A 19,062-nucleotide genomic window follows, 5' to 3' on the forward strand; every position below is an offset into this window, starting at 1 on the left:
AGGAAATGTGTTTTTTCCTTCTTTCTTGTTCTCAGATTTGTCTTGTGACTCCTTGGAGGTGAACCGCTGCCTGAGACAAACTGTTGTTCATCTTTCAACTCAACAACATCAGCTGACCTCACCCTCCCGGCCTCTCCACTGCTCTCAGCTCCAACACAGAGCTGTAGGAGAGGTGATGTGACCAACAGATGGTGCTCTGACTGCACTGAGAGCAGCACCACCAGCAGGTGAGGGAACCTCTTGTAGTCTCACACACACACACTGTATAGCTCCTCGAACACACCCTGATAATAGGATAGACAGGAAGGTAATCCAGGCACCCCAAAAATACTAAAACAAGTGGCAACGAGGAAGGAAATATATTAAAACGCCTTTATTGTAGTGTCTAAATCATTAAAAAAGCCAACATGTTTGGACCACTGTAGGTCTTCGTCAGGGCTTAAAAACAAACAGACAAAGCGGATGTGGCCTCACCTATATGGTATCAACAACCAATGGGAGGAACATGATCACCGTAGTATTACAAAATATCACAGAGAAATAACACTGAAACAAATAATTTATGTCCATCATTAATGAAACTACTCCTACTTTTCAAAGGAGGCTGCAAAACAAACATGGGAGCCAATGCAGAAAGAAGAAAATCATATATAAAACATTTCTTATTCACAGAAAGCATGTAAAGTCTCTATCCGCATTGAGTCCAGGATACTTTAAGGCATCCGAACGATGGATCCAAAAAGTCTCCCTCTGCTAAAGTTTCTGTAACCTGTCTCCCCCCCCCCCCGACCAACGGCTGATAATAGCAGCAGAACAGACAGGCAACATGCTGATGACAGAATTCACAACAACACAGGCATAGATTTTATGATAATACAAACTACTCATGAGATGGAAGTGAGCAGAGTTAGAGCCCCGGGCAGGAGAGGCAAGGGGTTTGATATGGATTGTATAAATGATATGATATGAATTATAGATGAGCTGGAGCATTTAAATGTAGAGGTCTGTAACGGTTATGGTCGTTGTACTATGTCACCTGCTCTGACCGAATGCAAAAACATTGACATTCATCGTATCCGTGTTTTGCGTAAACGTACATAATTGCAAGGCTACGTGTAATTTGTTTTCCTGGTGAACACCGTGTGCTTCTCTACGTACAAATATACCATGCTGGATTCACTGTTTCTAGTTGTTGAGCTGCAGTAGTGAGCTGTCAGTGGTGATCAAGCACAAACTTCACTTGTTAATCATTCCAAAGCAACATTATATTCCTTGGACCAGTGGAGATGTTGAACTTTACACAGCGCAGTAGACTTCCCAGCAACACTGCTGTAAATAAAAGTTTGTTCGTGGTCAAACGCTTTGGCTCAGTAAGCAGCTGCGGTAATATATACTGGCAACGTCTCAATGCTAAGAAACTGCAGTGGTAATATCACACTCTGCCAGAACTAGTAATGGGTGGAAAATCAATGTGGACAGAGAGCCTGGGAGGCCATAAAATACAAGAAATCCATCCTGAGGAAATTTGTGGTGATATTTGTAGGAATAATTGGATAGCTCTATTACTTTAACATACTACTGTGTACTTTGACTTGGAAAAGGTTCCCTTGGGAAATGTCATGGCATTGATGTGGTGTAGAGCCTTGTTATATATATCATGTCATTTTATTTAGTTATTTCTCTTATTTTGCACTTGCACCTCCATTTTATGTCATATAGGCTAGAGGGGGCTTACATGGGAGATCAGATTCGTTTTATTTTCATTCTGTAAATCTGTTAATCTGGAAAGCACTTTTCTCTTAAATTTGCGATAAAATTATTATTATTATTACTACACTAGTTGCCTAGGTTACTTATCTCTACTTTCTTATGTAAAATGAAAAACTAAGCAGTAAAACAATGGCTTAAAAGGTTTCCTAAAAACAATCACTTCAGCCTCAGGATGGGAATAAACCTTGTGTTTGTAATGTGTCACTAGAAGCCTGTCTGTAAACGGCCTGTACATCAGTCCGTTGCCCACATCGGGGTCCTGTCCCAGGTGAGTGCACCGCACATCACCGTTGTTCCGCTGTGGGTCCATCCCGGACAGCTGACGCCGAGGCCCGAGCAGTGGATCTCTCTCCATCCCCTCCACCGGCGGGATACGGTGGCGTGCAGCGGTCTGACGTGCACCGGATCCCGGTATGGGTGACAGACTGCTGCACCGGGTTCTTCAGGGCTGCTACAACAAGATAACTGTTGCGTTGGCTAACACAAGTAGGTATCTACAGCTCAATAAACAGGCCTAAATAAAAATGATTTGTTTTGTTATGTGTTTAAAAGTAGTTCACTTATCATAATGTTATCATTTATTTCCTAGTATGCTTCTGTATGATACTTTACTGCCAGATCATCACGTACAATACAGCGGTAGAGACTGAAGATGACATTTGGACATCATCATTTGACCAACACGATGTCAATCTTGTATCCTGCTGGTTGTTGATTGGGGATGACCTCCCTTGGAGCGTCATTTTACGTGTTTTGGCCAATCACATAATATAAGCATGAAAACAATGAGATACATTGAACTGATAGAAGAGGTCCCGTCTCAAGGGAGGACGGCACCAGTCCGTCCTCCCTTGCCATAACCACCACTGTCTTGCCTGCACTGCAGGTGTCACTGTAGAAGCATTTTAATTCGAAATTCAATAATGTTTCATTTTTCCAAAGAAGAGACAAAAAATGTTTTATGAATGATAATGAGATTGGTTAAGTTGATGGTAATGGTTTATTTCAACCAATTACTCTTTGTTTCACAATTTGATCTCCCTCTTGCCCCTCAAAAATAGGAGGAGCAACCTCCTCTGGGCCAGCCTTCACTGGTATATATATATATATATTTATATATACTGTATATATGTATGTGTTAGGAAGAGGTGTAACGCTGGAGTTGAATGACGCAGAGCTCTGCCTCACAGCACTGTAGAGACAGAAGTGATTTAAACTCCACGGGACCTCGGCACAGATGGTTGGAGCCAGAGGCAGGATTTGTACCTTCATCTGTCATTGAGGAGCTTCACTTAATTAATCCAGCAATGTAATGATGTAACTAAACTTTGAGGCCATTAAAATGTCTCGCAGACTAAATCCATTTCATGTTTGGAGCCACAATGTGGTGGAGTGTTTGCTCATGTCTCAATGAAGTTGCTTCTTAAAGAGATTAGTAATAACTTAGCCATAAAGTCAAAGAGACCACTTGCGACCAGGACTAAAAGAGTAAATTAAATGATGTTCAGACAGGAAGTAGTCATGTCTCAAAGTAGAAATAGTACATTTCTTCAGGAGCCATCAATATCATCTGTGTTTAGGCTGTAAAAAACACGTCAAGCTTAGTTCTTCATTGAGTCCTGATGGCTCAGTGTTGACTTCACTGATCCAGAAAGCTTCTCTACGCAGCAATCTGTCGATAATATCTCCACCTCTAGGGGACGGTGTAATACGTCCAATACCCCACAATTCAAGAGCCGCAGGAGAGCCATGATTACATTGAATATAATGACGTGCGATTTGTATAGTTCCGATTTTTGGTGCTGATAGCAGTCTCATGTCCCGCTATTCTCTGCTTAAAGCCCCCCTCCAGTTTATTTTGGCATTTCTATGATATTTCATATTTATTTGAGTCATTTCCTGACGACGTTAATTAGCCACACAGTTTGCCAATTTTGTGCTCAAAGTTGACAAAAGAAGGTTGTTGATAAAACAGGAATATGATGTATGACTATAGTAGAAGCTGCAGGTCAAAGGTCATCCTCCAAGGATGCTTGTTTGAGTCCGAGCAGCAAACTGATGAATCTGTTTATCTGTCTGTTAGTTTGTCTTTCTAGTTAGTTAGCTAGTTAGGTGTAGTTAACCCAACTTGTTGCATTAGCTAACTGAGGGTTTTCATTTTATTTTTTAGTTTCCTCCACTTTAGTTTAGTGTGTTTATTTTCACTGGCTGTTGTGGCATTTGTGTGTGCCGAGAATGGGTGCAATCAACGCGGTGGATGAGTCTACATGAAATCCCACCGGCAGAATTAACACAACACTCTAACTATCTCTCTCACTTGCTTTCTTCTTTACCGTCTCCTCCTCCTCCTGGAGATAAATTAACGGAAAGCAGTCGATACCGGAGGTTTGCCGGCCTCTAACAGGTCCGAACGACGGGGAGCACACAACTTTCAGCCCAAAAGAAAACAAGAGAAAAGGCCCGTTAGAGAAATAAATTAATCTCAGTGCAGCCTGGTGTTGGTGCTGGAGCTGAGGCGAGAGCGGCCAGTGCTGGTGAACGGTGCACCTCCAAAACGTCCCGAAACTGTATTCTAAACAGCAGACCTCGGCAACATGTCTATCTCTCTGTCCTCCGGTGCGTTGTGGTCAGCGTGCGGCGGTGTGGCTCCTCGGTGCAGCAGCAGGCAGACAGCCGCCTCGCCAGGAGGAGACGGTGAAGAAGAGAGCGAGTGAGAGAGAGTCCGTGTGTTGCGCTAATTATTGTCTCATTTGTGGTCGGATAAACAGTAGATTCATCTAAACTGGGTTGAAAAACGATGCAATCTGGTTGCCGTGGTAATGAATTACGTCTGACTAATAACCACACGCCCATTCTCTGTTTGAGAAAGAACAAAAAACAGGAAGTAAAACTGGCTGGAGGGGGGCTTTAAGGAGGCGTTTAGTTTGACCTACATAGATTTGAAGGCTTTATTATTTTTGCGTGAAACCGCTAAGTACAGAGAATATCGCAGCAGGAGAACAAGGCGAACTCACTGGAGCAGATTAAGGTTGCTGAATTACATGATGGAAATGTGTTTTCCTGCACTCCACTGAACACACTCACAAGAGCTTCAGGTGACAGATATAAGAGAATTAATGAGCGCGTGTGTGTGTAATTAAATTCTCTCTGATTCTGGATAATGACATGCTAATTTGAACTAGAAAGCTCAGTCACATTGACAGAGGAGGAGAATTCGGTCACATCCTTTCTTCTGAATCTCATCAAAGAACAGCAGCTCATTATGAAGCCTCAATATGCAACCTGTCCTCAAAAGATGAGGCAATGGAAATTTGAGAAATGATTTGAATTTTTATTTTTTTAAGCTATTTCAAAGTCATCCTCACCGACAGCAGCAAATGTAGCACCACATAGCTCATGTGCCGGGCTGCGGAGACAGCTTGAGCTTTCTTTGGTTGCATTTATTGTGACCGATCCCTGTCTGGACATGAACTCTGTAGCTGTCCCCGTCATCACTGTGTAAATCTATCCTGTAGGTGCTGGAGCATGAATCATACTGCAGTTTGTTTGCTGATAACATCCCTTTCTCACACACTTCATCTTACCCCGGGGCCTGGCAAGCAAACTTCTGAACATAAAGGTTATTTCAGGTAGCCGCCCTCTCACCACAGAGTCACATGTTTGCCAGCATCTCTCTTCTTCTGGCCCTGATTTTCATCTCTCTGTTCTTTATTCAGACTTTTTCCTATTTCCATTTTTAGCCAGCTAAAATGAATTCATGAAGGCACACACACACACACACACACACACACGCACACACACGCACACACACACACACACACGCACACACACACACACACACACACACACAAAGGCAGCCCTCCACTGCTCTCATTACTGTTAAAAGTTGTAGTCTGTTGTTCATGATGTCTGTGCTGTCTCTCTCGCTCTCAGCTCCTCATATCTCTCAGTGCAGCTCGGGCGCGGGTGAGTGACACGATAATGCGCAAAGCAAAACGGTGTAATAAGAAGCTGTGTCATTTATACGCCATTTAAATGCGTCCGCGGGCTACGCTCAGAGCTAGTGATGTAGAATAAAAAGTAAGAAAGACCGCTTATATTAGGGCTGCGACGATTCACCTATCTCCCGAATCGATGCTATCACGATACTTGGGTGCCGATTCGATATGTATTACGAAGTATTGTGATTCAATATTGCGATTTTTATTAACCTTTCTAACACTAGACCACGGGGAAAAAGTTGAATCATACACTTCTAGAGACTTTAATTTGGAAAATATTGAAATTAATACAGTGAAATGTTTGATTTTCTGCATGTATGTAGTCAAAGATGTCCTTAAGTCAAGTATATCAGTCATTGCCAGGAATTATTTATTACATTTTTTTCCAGCAACCCAAAAATCATAGAATAAAGACATTTCCCTCAGACATTAGTTCCATGTCTCGTTTCTCTCTTGTCTTATCTTCCCTTTTCCTCATCATCATCTCAAGCTTTCCATTTTCTCCCTCATCTTCTGCCCATCTCCTCAGTTTCCACAATCTGTTCCTTTCCTCTTGACTTCTTATCACATCTTATCCTCCATCTCCCCTCTCTCTGCACCTCGTCCTAGAACTTAATACTTGCACCCAACATGTACTGCCTCTACCTGAACTGAGCTGAGTAACAGCAGCCTCTTTTGGAAACCTAAACACGACTAAAGCTCAAAATCAATACACCATTTTCCTGTGATAAATTGACAATACCAACATTGTTTTCTACCATTTTTTTCATACTCGTGCCTGACCTGAGGTGGAACACTTTGATGGAAAATTTGTCAGATTTCAACACAGTAAAAGCAAGAAACCGTGCAGAAAATCTGTATCTATATGCTCGCAAACCAGTATGTAGCGCAAAGCTCTACCTGACCTTGTTTAAAGGTAATAAATGTAGTAGTTTGTACATAAATATACCATTGTTGAAGGGCCAGTGTGTTGCATTTAGTGGGATCTATTAGCAGAAATCACCTGAAACTAACAATCATTGTGTTTTCGTTTTAGAGTCCTGCATGTTGCTCCTCCATGTTTCTACAGTAGCCCAGAACGGACAAACCAAACTCTGGCTCTAGAGAGAGACTTTCACTTTTTTACGTTACCTGAAGTTACCGTTATTCTCCGACACGCTTGGGAAGGGGAAAGGAGGAGTGAGCGGAGGGTTATTCAGTTGTTTACAATCTGCAACCTCACCACTAGATGCCACTAAATCCTGCACACTGCTCCTTTAAACGAAAAGTTACTTTAGTTAATGGTGATTTTATGTCAGTGTTTTCCAGCCCTTCCTGGCTTATGACTCCTCGCGATACGTAGGTGAACGCTGCTGTCCTCTTGTTTTGTGCCATAAAGCACAAAAGAGGCCAACAGTTGTCCTGCCAATAGTTTCAAATTGTACTAATGTCTCAAAATCTAAGTTATAATAAGTTTATTCTTCATTTATCTTATTTAGGTCTACCTGATTTCTATCTTTCTCTCCGTTGTTTGTCTTGTGTGTGAGCCTCCAGTCAAGCGGATATGATTTAGAGGCCTTTGGTGCAGATCGCTCTGAGGTCAGCCGACACGCCCGTAGCTCGGCTGGGGGGGAAAAAAACAGATTTCCTGCTGATGAAGCAGTGAAGGACAAACCCTCCACAGTGAGCTTTATCTGGCAGCTCTCCTCCGTGCAGCCACAGCAGGAGGATCAATCAAAAGATTTCCAATCGGAGTTAGTAATGATTTCTTCCTCTTTAGCTTCCATTTCCCTCTTTCTCCTCTGCTCTTACTCCATCTCAGTATGTCTTTATCTCAGCTGTATCTCTCAATCCATTAGAATATTTGATCACGAGCAATCACACGTTTTTTTATCTGTTCAAAATGTACCTTAAAGGGAGATTTGTCAGATTTATCAACATGGGAGTGGGCAAATATGCTGCTTTATGCAAATGTATGTATATATTTATTATTGGAAATCAATTAACAACACAGAACAATGACAGATATTGTCCAGAAACCCTCACAGGTACTGCATTTAGCATAAACAATATAACATGGCAAACTGCAGCCCAACAGGCAACAACAGCTGTCAGTGTGTCAGTGTGCTGACTTGACTATGACTTGCCCCAAACTGCATGTGATTATTATAAAGTGGGCATGTCTGTAAAGGGGAGACTCGTGGGTATCCAGAGAACCCATTTACATTCACATATCTTGAGGTCAGAGGTCAAGGGACCCCTTTGATAATGGTCATGACAGTTTTTCCTCGTCAAAATTTAGCTTAAGTTTGTAGCGTTATTCATCCTCCTTATCAACAAGCTAGTATGACATGGTTGGTACTGATCGATTCTTTAAGTTATCTTGTTTCATATGGTACCAGTATCTTTACTCTAGCTTTAAAACCGAGCCCGCTACAACCTCCGAAAGATCGATTGCATTTAATGCATTAAAAAAATGAGTGCCATTAAAACGAATTTGCGTTAACGTGTCAACTTTGACAGCCCTACTTTTTACATAATTTCCACTTTTTCTGTCTTGTTTTACATCACTCTTTCTTCCTATATTTCCAGTTCTCTGTCCTCATTCTGTGTCCGTCTATCTGGCCGTCTCCGTCCATCTCAGAGTTTTCTAGACAGATCTCCAGCCAAATCTCAGAGTCACTCCCTGGCAAGGCCACTTATTACACTTTCATTTGTTTCCCCAGAGTGCTGTGTGTATGTTTTTTTTTTGTGTGTGTCAGTGAAAGAGGCTGAGATGAAATAGGAAATGGCCTCACAGCATCTCGACGCTGATTTCATTTAGATTCAGTGCACCATGCAGAGCTTTTTTTGTGGTCGGAGCGAGGCTCAGAATGAGGGTGTCTGGTTGCCTATCACAGACCCTGTAGTTACACCGAGGCAGGAATATTAAGCGTACTCTGATAGTAGAAGCTCCCGCTGCTGCGGGAGAGCTGCCACCATCTGTCGCTGAAGAAAGGTTCAACTTTCAACACGTTTCTGTCACTGAACAAATTGCTTTGTAACACTCAGCAAACGGCAGCCAGCCGTCCATGTGCCAAAGAGCTCAGCGACAAACAGTAGAGAGCGAATGTGGTCGTTTTTTAGTCTTTGACTTGAAAGAACTTGATACCCAGAGTCTGAAATGAACTTTTTTCACTTCCACTAGTTGGGGGGTATGCAGCGATTTTCGAAAAGTAATCGACTAGTTCCTAGTGATTATCGAATAGTATTTGGTGCGATGACAACGTTAAATTGACAACACCAAAAATCATTATGGTTTTACAAATTGAAAAACCTTATTAACACCAGCCAACCGTAGAGTAGCACATTTAATTCAGCTCACAGCTTCAGCATCACTTACACAGCAATCAGTGTCTTGATTGATGCACGGTTGATAATTTAACACTAAACAGTGTTTGGGTAGTGTCGTTTTATTCACATTAACAAACTCAACTTGTAATTTAATTCATGTCATGACTAGACACGTATCATTTTATAATTTGTCCCTTGTCTGATTGTTTCTCAGGTATTATAAACGCTGAGGTTTTTCTTCTTCAGATAAAAGACGCAGTTTTTCTCTCCGGTGTCTCTGCTGCTGCGGTCTCCCTCTTCACTTCATCACTATCTAAATAAAGAATGAACAACATAGAGGATCCAATTTACTGTTTTAATAAGGTGAAATAAAGAGGGTGAGAATTGTAAGGTGGTGCACAACATTCACGCTCCAGATAGGGTGACCAGGTGTCCCACTTTACCAGCAACTGCACAGCATTTTTATCCCACATATTAAGACGATGTCCCACATTTTCATCGGCTCTAGTTTTCAAAAGTCAAACCGCTGCAGGACAGACGCTTTTCTAAAATCTGGCTTTTATCCAACGGCTCTGAAGAAAGCAGGGGAGGCTGTCATCACGGCGCTGTGTTTGCTGTCAAACTGAGCACACGTGGGTCAAGTGCAGGTTAACATGTCACCCTCTTTGCTTCGCTACGCCCAACGGAGAAAAGTGCGAGTCACTGCAAAGTCACAAGCTCTGCAAATTTAGGCGGAGTATGACGGAAACTACCACAAAGAAAAGGAAGAGCAGCTACAACAAAGACTGTGAAACTACTTATAAGTATGTATAAGCCGGTGGAAGGTGATTCTCTGAGTTTTTTGTGAAATTTGCCAGTTATTTTTCAGTTTCACACGACGACATGAAGCGACACAGTTCATGTGAGTCTCACAAGAAACGTGCAGCTCAAAAAGAGACGTGCCGATCTCTGGATGCATTCGGGCAAAGCATAGAGATGTTACAAGATAAGGGGCAGAATAGAAATGTTTATTATTTAAGTTAGATAGACATTATATCAAAATGGTAGACTACCTCTCAGCCTTGGTAACATGTCCCACATTGTCCCACACAAACATACTCTTTGTCCCACATTGGGCTTGTTAGGATCTGGTCACACTAGCTCCAGATAAACTCACCAACTGAACGACTCCAGGCACATTTAGCTGCTCACAAAACTGACACAGGCTCATTGCGAAGTAAGCAAGTGATAGATTGGACTTTTCTTTTCCAGCTGAGTGGAGGCTGTGGACCACCAGAGTTTAAAGAAACACGCTAGAGTCAAGATGCTGATTTGCTGCCATGCCCCTCCACCTCCTCCAGGTACAGTAGTCTCCCCTAAACCATCACAGTGTGTGCTGTGGCTGAATGGCTGTGCGTCTGCCTCTTTGTAAGTGTGTCAGGTCTTCTCTCATTGTGTGCTCAAGTGTGTTATTTATGGATTTTTCGTAGGTGTGTGTGTGTGAATGTTCTCTCTGTCTCTTTGAGTCCTTGTCACTGTGCTGTCAGTGTGTATGCACATGTTTGTGTGGTAACAACAGTAGCTTGTGGGGATGGGTTCTGTTTGTGTGTGTGCGTGTGTGTGTGTGTGTGTGTGTGTGTGTGTGCGTGTGTGTGTGTGTGTGTGTGTGTGTGTGTGTGTGTGTCAATTTGCTGTATTTCTAATTCTGTTTGCGTCGACAGGACTTTGTCTATGTGTGTTATTATTAGAGCTGTCAACCTATTAAAATAGTTAATCACAATTAGTTCGGAGCGTTATTTAACCTCCTTCACGACAAGCTACTATGACATGGTTGGTACCGATGGATTCCTGAGGTTTTCTAGTTTCATGTGATACCATACCGTTAGCGAACAACAATCACCCATAAAATGAAGATTCGGCCTCTCTAAACAATCAACAACCGGTACCAACAGTCACAGTCCTTAAGCCTTGAACGAATATCGAACAAACTGAAACATGATGCAGCGTGCGTGTGCCGTTGTTCCTCGTAATAGCTTTAAATGATGGATGCAAAGGAAAGCTTGTGGCAAGGTAACACTAAATGCTAAATCCTACGCACGTGTGGCGTTGTCCACCCACACTTATTTCTTCTTACTTATTTGGCCACAGACTTCATCTGTGTGGGCTTCTACAGACTGTGGTTCAGTGTCATTCATCTGCCCTTCTGACTAGTTTTGTTGCACCGGTTCGGGTGGGAAAGGTTACATCATTCTTGGTGAAATTTCAGGTGTAAATGATGAAATTTAAGATGGCTGAGCCATTTTTAGCTGCTTCAGTGTGTCAAAGCTTACTGGCACATTTGAATAGAACAGCCCTCGCTAATGTTATTAGTAACATCTGTTGTTTTTCCTACAAAAAGGGGAATGGAGATGTGTCTGGAAATGGAGGAAACATGATGGTAGAAGATATTTGACGTAAGGTGAGTCAGCACCTGTTTGTAAATGTTTGTATGTAGCACGAGTCCTTGAAGTCGGGGCCACCAGAAGGGCCCTGCTGGAGAAATGTACATTTCACCCCAGCTCCTGAGAGACTCAAAGATCAGAGTGGTTATGTTTTGTGGGGTTTGAATCTGGCTCGTCACCTTTGTTCCATGCCACAATCATCAAAAACATGAAGGAAAGTGTTATTACCATCAAAATATAAAGAGATTTCACCACCAAAGTCATTAACCCAGAAACAACGGCGTCACCTGCGATGGCGCTGTATCTGATGCTTGAATATCTGAACATAGTTTATACAATACATCTCTCTGTGTGTGTGTGTGTGTGTGTGTGTGTGTGTCTGTGCCGCTCTCCTCCACTGCCTTCATACCATTTAATGATAAACATGTTATTTATAGAGAAGTCTCTCACCACTGCCTGTGCTCATTTACATAACCTCCACAACAACATCATCGTCCAGCGCTCACATGCAGAGATTCATGTGACATCATTTATGTGCATGGAAGCGGGAGCGTCGCTGCTGCTGCAGGCGATCCCTGTTCTGCCTGGATGTGTACGTAGCATTTAATTCACCTTGATGTAGTGAAGTAGATCCTGTTTGGAGATTTGCAATAGTTACTCGACCTGAAAGCCAAAGGTCAGTGACTCTTGGTTGTAAAGACCCCAGAGCATCTGTCTGTGTGTGTGTGTGTGTGCAGTGTATGATGTGATATATAATCCAGTACAGAGGTCATTCTGGGGTCGTCTCGCCTCTTGGATTTAATAGTATTTACTAAAAGCTTCAAGAGGACATTTACTGCCAGACTTTCCTCCTCTCTCTGATAATTAATGTGGTGGAGAGCTGGTGTCTTTACATGCATCCACTATCAATATTTATTTCAACAGATACAGAAGCGTAATGTATTCACTTGAGAAACTATACCTGCCATGTTTTTCTGAGTTAACGAGATTATATTAGTTTTTAATAGGGCGGTCAAAGTTAACGCATTAATAACGCTTTAACGCAAATTCAACGTGAATAATTTCTTTAAAGCATTAAAGCAATTTGTGATTTTTAATTAACCATTAGAAAATCTGACGGGCCGCCGGTCTTTCGTAGATGGAGCGGTCTCATATGGAACTAGAAAACCTAAAGAATCCATCGGTACCAACCAGGTCATACTAGCTTGTCCTGAAGGAGGTTAAATAACGCTCAAACCTTATGTTACATTTTGGTGAGGAAAAACTGTCATGGCCATTTTCAAAGGGGTCCCTTGACCTCTGACCTCCAGATGTGTGAATGAAAATGGGTTCTATGGGTACCCACGAGTCTCCCCTTTACAGACATGCCCACTTTATGATAATCACATGCAGTTTGGGGCAAGTCATAGTCAAGTCAGCACACTGACACACTGACAGCTGTTGTTGCCTGTTGGGCTGCAGTTTGCCATGTTATGATTTGAGCATATTTTTTATGCTAAATGCAGTACCTGTGAGGGTTTCTGGACAATATCTGTCATTGTTTTGTGTTAATTGATTTGCAATAATAAATATATATACATAGATTTGCATAAAGCAGCATATTTGTCCACTCCCATGTTGATAAGAGTATTAAATACTTGACTAATCTCCCTTTGAACAGATTAAAAACACATGTGATGTGCGAGAGCTGCAACATGGCGGCGCTCTTGCCACGAAAGATGAAACATTTCTTTTTTTTTTTCTCCTGATGACATTTGTCACGTTTGTTTTAAAACGGTTCATCAGAGTGGAAATCCATTTAGTGAACCAGCTGAATTTGGTTGAACGTTTCATTTCCACTTTAACTCACTGAGACTTTAATTCAGTAGAGACAGATGTTGTCTCAGGTATATTATCTCAGATTAGAGCAGATGGGTTTATAACACTAAAAACAGACTGGGAACATATTATATACTGAAATAAATAATAAACCATAAATAATCTCGTCTCCTCTCTCCTTTCCTCTCTCCTCGTCTCCTCTCCTCTTCTGTCCTCTCCTCTTTCCTCCTCTCTCCTTGTCTCCTCTTCTCTCTTCTTCGCTCCTCTCCTCTCCTCTCTCCTTGTCTCCACTTCTCTCTCCTTGTCTCCTCTTCTCTCTTCTCTCCTCTCTCCTTCTCTCCTTTCCTCTCTCCTTGTCTCCTCTCTTCTTCTGTCCTCTCCTCTCTCCTTGTCTCCTCTCCTCTCCTTCTCTCCTCTCTCCTTGTCTCCTCTCCTCTCCTCTTCTCTCATTGTCTTCTCTCCTCTCCTCTCCTCTCCTCTCATGTCCTCTCCTCTCTCCTTCTCTCTTCTCTTCTCTCCTCTCCTCTCCTCTCTACTCTTCTCTTCTCTTGTCTTCTCTTCTCTTCTTCTCTCCTCTCCTCTCCTCTCATGTCCTCTCCTCTCTCCTTCTCTCTTCTCTTCTCTCCTCTCCTCTCCTCTCTTCTCTTCTCTTGTCTTCTCTTCTCTTCTCTTCTTCTCTCCTCTCCTTTCTTTGTCTCCTCTCCTCTCCTCTCCTCTTCTGTACTTTCCTCTCTCCTCCTCACTCCTTGTCTCCTTTTCTCTCTCCTCTCCTCTTTACCATATGTGTGCAGGCCTTCATATGGACTGTTGGGGGAGGATGGAGATTTAATTTTCAATCTCTGATATGGAGCTGAATTTTGATAACTTTCACGAGCAAAAGCAGTAGAGGGAGGAGGAGGTGGAGGAGGAGGAGGACGAGTAGAGGAGGAGGAGGAGGAGGATGAGGAGGAGGAGTAGAGGAGGAGAAGGAGGAGGAGGAGTAGAGGAGGAGGAGGAGGAGGAGGAGTAGAGGAGGAGGAGGAGGAGGAGTAGAGGAAGAGGAGGAGGAGGTGTAACTGTGAGAGGTAGATTTAGCACAGCGCGTCTATGTGGAGACAGGCTGATTGACTGACTGTATTTCCTACCTGCTTGGTCAGCAGACTCGGCAGCCGGCGGCTGAGACGTGGCACACTGGCTAAGTAATTGGCCCTGCTCAATACTGTGATAGATGCTCTCTCTCCTCTCTCCCTTCCTCTCTCCCTTCCTCTCTCTCCTCCAGCCTTCCTCTCTCTCCTCTGCACCCCCACTTCAGCTGCTTAACGGAGGACACGTCAGTCTGAGGAGCTGCTAATATCCAGATTTAGATTATACAGTGTGAGGTATGATAACGTATAACGCGATGTCTAATATTAGACAACTCTTCTTCCCGTACTGTATCTCTCTTTCTGTTTTCACTCACATTGCTTTCTTCATTTATCCTTTAATTTCACTACTCCTCTCCTTTCCTCTCCTCTCCTCGCGCCTTTCCTCTCCTCTCGTTTCCTTTGTCCTTTCCATTTCTTCTCTTGATTTATGTCCTCCATCTCTCCATCTCTCCTCTCCTCTCTTTCCCTTTTCCATTTCCATTTATATATTTTGTCTTCTCTTGATTTATGTCCTTTACCTCTCCACTCCTCTTCTCTCCTCTCTCCTTGCCTTGCCTCCCCTCCCCTCTTCTCTCCTCTCCTCTCTTTTTGTCTCCTCTTTCCTTCTCTCCTCTCCTCTTCTCTCCTCTCTCCTTCTCATCTCTCCTCTCTTCTTGTCTCCTCTCCTCTCTCCTTCTCTCCTCTCCTCTCTTCTTGTCTCCTCTTCTCTTCTCTCTCCTTATTTCCTCTCCTCTCTCCTTGTCTCCTCTCCTCTCTCCTTGCCTCCTCTCCCCTCCTCTCCTCTTCTCTCTCCTTCTCTCCCCTCCTCTCATCTCCTCTCCTCTCCTCTCTTCTTGTCTTCTCTCCTCTCTCCTTCTCTCCTCTACTCTCTTCTTGTCTCCTCTTCTCTCCTCTCCTCTCCTCTCCCCTCTCCTTCTCTCCTCTCCTCTCTTCTTGTCTCCTCTCTTCTTCTTTTCTCACTCCTTGTCTCCTCTCATCTCCTCTCCTCTCTCCTTGTCTCCTCTCCTCTCCTTTCTCTTTGTCTCTTCTCCTCTCCTGTCCTCTCCTCTCCTCTCCTCTCATCTCCTCTCCTCTCCTCTCTCCTTGTCTTCCTCTCTCCTCTCCTCTCCTCTCCTCTCCTCTCCTCTCCTCTCCTCTCCTCTCTCCTTGTCTCATCTCATCTCCTCTCCTCTCCTCTCCTCTCCTCTCCTCTCTCCTTGTCTTCCTCTCTACTCTCCTCTCCTCTCTCTTCTCCTCTCCTCTCCTCTCCTCTCCTCTCCTCTCCTCTCCTCTCCTCTCCTCTCCTCTCTCCTTGTCTTCCTCTCTACTCTCCTCTCCTCTCTCTTCTCCTCTCCTCTCCCCTTCTCTCCTCTCCTCACCTCTCCTTTCCTTTCTCCTCACCTCCTCTCATCTCCTCACCTCTCCTCTCCTTTCTTCTCTCCTTTCTTCTCTCCTCTCCTCTCTCCTTGTCTCCTCTCTTCTTGCCTCCTCTTCTCTCTTCTTCTCTCCTCTCTCCTTGTCTCTTCTTCTCCTCTTCTCCTCTCCTCTCTCCTTGTCTCCTCTCCTCTCCCCTCCTCTCCTCTCCATCCATCCATCCGCGCCCCCGAGGACAAACCTCGCTCCTGGGCACCCCGCCCGGCTGCGCGTCGCTGTGTGTGATGAGGAGAGAGGAGGGGGAGCTATAGAGCAGTTTGTTGAGTGAATCAGAGAGAGAGAGAGAGAGAGAGAGAGAGAGAGCAGCAGCAGTAAACCGAGGACAGCTTCCTCTCCTCCATACTACCTAACACCACCTCACTATGCGTACTGCTCCGGGCTGCTGCTACTAGAAGCTCCAGGTAAGAGATCCATCCTCCTTCACACTTCTGTCTGCTCTGTTTGGGTTCACTGTTGTGCGCACTGGAGCGTGTTTGTGCGTGTTTGCAGAGCCCCATGCGGGCATCACTGCTGCTCAATCCGGTCCTGTGTATCCGACCATGTGGAGCTGCTCTGCTCTGTGCTGCCAGAAACTACACCGAGTAGCTGTGTGTCTCTCTGGGAGGGTTGTAAGCCTGTAGCTGCAATACTTCTATGTCATAATCTATATATCTATAAAGATCTGATTTGACAGACATAATCTTTGGAATAATTTGGACAACCATTGCAATTTGCTCGTCCAACCCTGAAGCATCTCGTGTGTTTTATATATTCCCCTGAAGTTTAGTGGGAGCGTGAGTGAAATGTTAAGGATGTTGCAGGGTTTCTGTGAGATGGAGTAGAGAGAGACCGCATCCAGGCGCCTCATCCAGAGTCTCTCTGCGGGTTAATGAGCGCTCCTGGCCGGCGTGGCTCCACGGGGAGTCCGCTCTGGGACCGTGGAGGTGATCACACATCAACAACACCAACTCTCTGGTCATTAGAGCTGGAACTGCTTTATTATGGCACAGAAGCTGTTAGGAATTAAAAAAAAAAAAAAGATGTGACATAAACTGGTTAGAATATCTGCAAACGTCTGCTAAATGTGAAATCTGTTGGAGCTTCGTTGGTGGTTGTAGTAAATGTGTGCTGGTGATACTGCGGAGATCAAGTCAGCAGAAGAGGAACACAGGACTGCTGGCTGAAATTTCAAAATAAAAGCGTTTGGGAGTTACCTGAAAATGCACAGTGGTTTTATATTTTTATAGATTGGCATTGGTAAAATTTGTTGTACTCTTATTTTAGGTCATTCATCCTCATCCCTGTCAAAAATACAAAATACATTAGTGTAGGGTGACCCGATTTGGGACAAAGAGTATGTTTGTGTGGGACTAGGGATGTCAGGGTACCAGAAATCTAGTAGTCAATACCAATACCGATACCAATTCGATACCACGGTAAAAAAAAACCCAACAACAACAAAAATAAATCTCCTACATTGTAATTCAACACGCACTCTTTTATTAGAAAACATTTGAACATTACAAAAAACAGAGGTATGTAGCCTTTAAGTAATAAATAAAAATAATTGACCCATTTTGTTGATTTGGCGTATCAGCGGCATGTTATCAATTAATCGATAGTCAGACGAGGGATGCTACATACTGACCGTGAACGCATCTGGTCCGTCAGCTCAGAGTAGTAGGAGCAGAAGGCAGAGGATTTATTGTTGAAGCGAAAAGCAACCGCGAGGTGGATGGAGCCGTCGCAGCCGTAGTGCACGGAGCAGCGGCGCCCGGTAGACCCCTGCAGCAAAAGCCCTACCAGAGAGGCCAGACACACCGCCACCCGACAGTAAAGATCAGAGTCAGCGCTCTGCACATGTTGACCGTCATCTTTACTTGTAAAATGTCCGGTGTAATCACTAACACCAGTGTTGTCACAAGTTTATTAACCGGTGGAAAAATGTTCCTCACTGTCACATCACTACCAACGACCATTACAGGCATCGTACGGTACCGTCGGTACTGTAGAAAAAGAGTACCATCACTTTTTTTAAAATTTTGACATCGACTTGGTACCGCAGTATCGGTTTTCGTGACATCCCTATGTGGGACAAAGAGTATGTTTGTGTGGGACAATGTGAGACACGTTACCAAGGCTGAGAGGTAGTCTACAATTTTTATATAATGTCTATCTGACTTATCTGATAAACATTTCTATTCAGCCCCTTATCTTGTAACATCTCTATGCTTTGCCCGAATGCATCCATAGATCGGCACGTCTCTTTTTGAGCTGCACGTTTCTTGTGAGACTCACATGATCTGTGTCGCTTCATGTCGTCGTGTGAAACTGAAAAATAACTGGCAAATTTTACCAAAAAACTCAACGTACGTCAACGTACGTTATGAACGTTGTTGTCACTACTGCATTGTATTGTGGGATATTTATATCGCCGTAGTGTCCAGTGTTGCATACTGTAATATTTCACCGGTAATAGTATGCAATTCTCATACTATTGGTTTCATACATACTAAAATATCTCACATACTGTTTTTGCGTTCTAAATAGCATGTTAGTATGAAATGTCGGACGCAACCACAGTGTGTGATTTCATACAATATGTAGGCTGCATCTACGTTATGTCTCAATATGTGACAGAATAAAAAAAGGTAGACCCTTTAGCTTTTATCTTGAAAACTACAAGGCTCATTTTCTGGTTTCCTCCCGTCTTTTTCTGTTAACCTTGACGCAGCAGACTGAGTGATCTGTCCGGGCAGGGTTGGGTTGGCTGCAGGGCTGTTCCCCATGACCAGTTTTTGGTCTTCGAAGCTTCGTGGCACGGCGTGGCACGATGTTCTTCTGTCTGTCTCCATCTCCCCCGTTTCAATGGGGCTGCTGCACTGCTGTACACACACACACACACACATCTACACACAACAAACAGCAATATCCATTTGACAATAACTAATTATCAGTAATGTTGAATGTGAATAATGAATAATGTTGTAGGTTATTCCTTATGTCATGGGTTATTTGGGGAGTTATACATTATGGTGTATTATTTCATACTATTAAAACAAAGCATTCGAATACTGATTTGGAGGTGGATTAGCATGGCAACAGTCGAAGCTTGGAAGCATTCAGGTCAGCCCTGGTTGGCTGCATGACCACTATAACGTCCCACGACTACAATTCATCAACCTCCGCTCCTCTATTCTCCACCACACTCGGTGTCATATTTCA

At 43.5% G+C, this 19,062-nt stretch overlaps 1 protein-coding gene and 1 pseudogene across 2 annotated transcripts in view; one reads left to right on the plus strand and one right to left on the minus strand.

The window, feature by feature from the left end:
* Positions 1-13,518: 13,518 nt before the first annotated feature.
* LOC119491649 lies at positions 13,519-18,692 on the minus strand (annotated as a pseudogene).
* slc8a2b (solute carrier family 8 member 2b) overlaps positions 16,130-19,062 on the plus strand; it is a 162,611-nt gene continuing 159,678 nt past the window's right edge. Inside the window, exon 1 of one of the 2 annotated variants that reach the window (XM_037775198.1) lies at positions 16,130-16,259. The gene's annotated coding sequence lies outside the window, so the exon portion shown is untranslated. The remainder of the gene's footprint in view (positions 16,260-19,062) is intronic. The other variant, XM_037775199.1, reaches the window with a different exon arrangement.

Source organism: Sebastes umbrosus, chromosome 7 (genome assembly GCF_015220745.1).
Source record: "Sebastes umbrosus isolate fSebUmb1 chromosome 7, fSebUmb1.pri, whole genome shotgun sequence".
NCBI lineage: Eukaryota > Metazoa > Chordata > Actinopteri > Perciformes > Sebastidae > Sebastes > Sebastes umbrosus.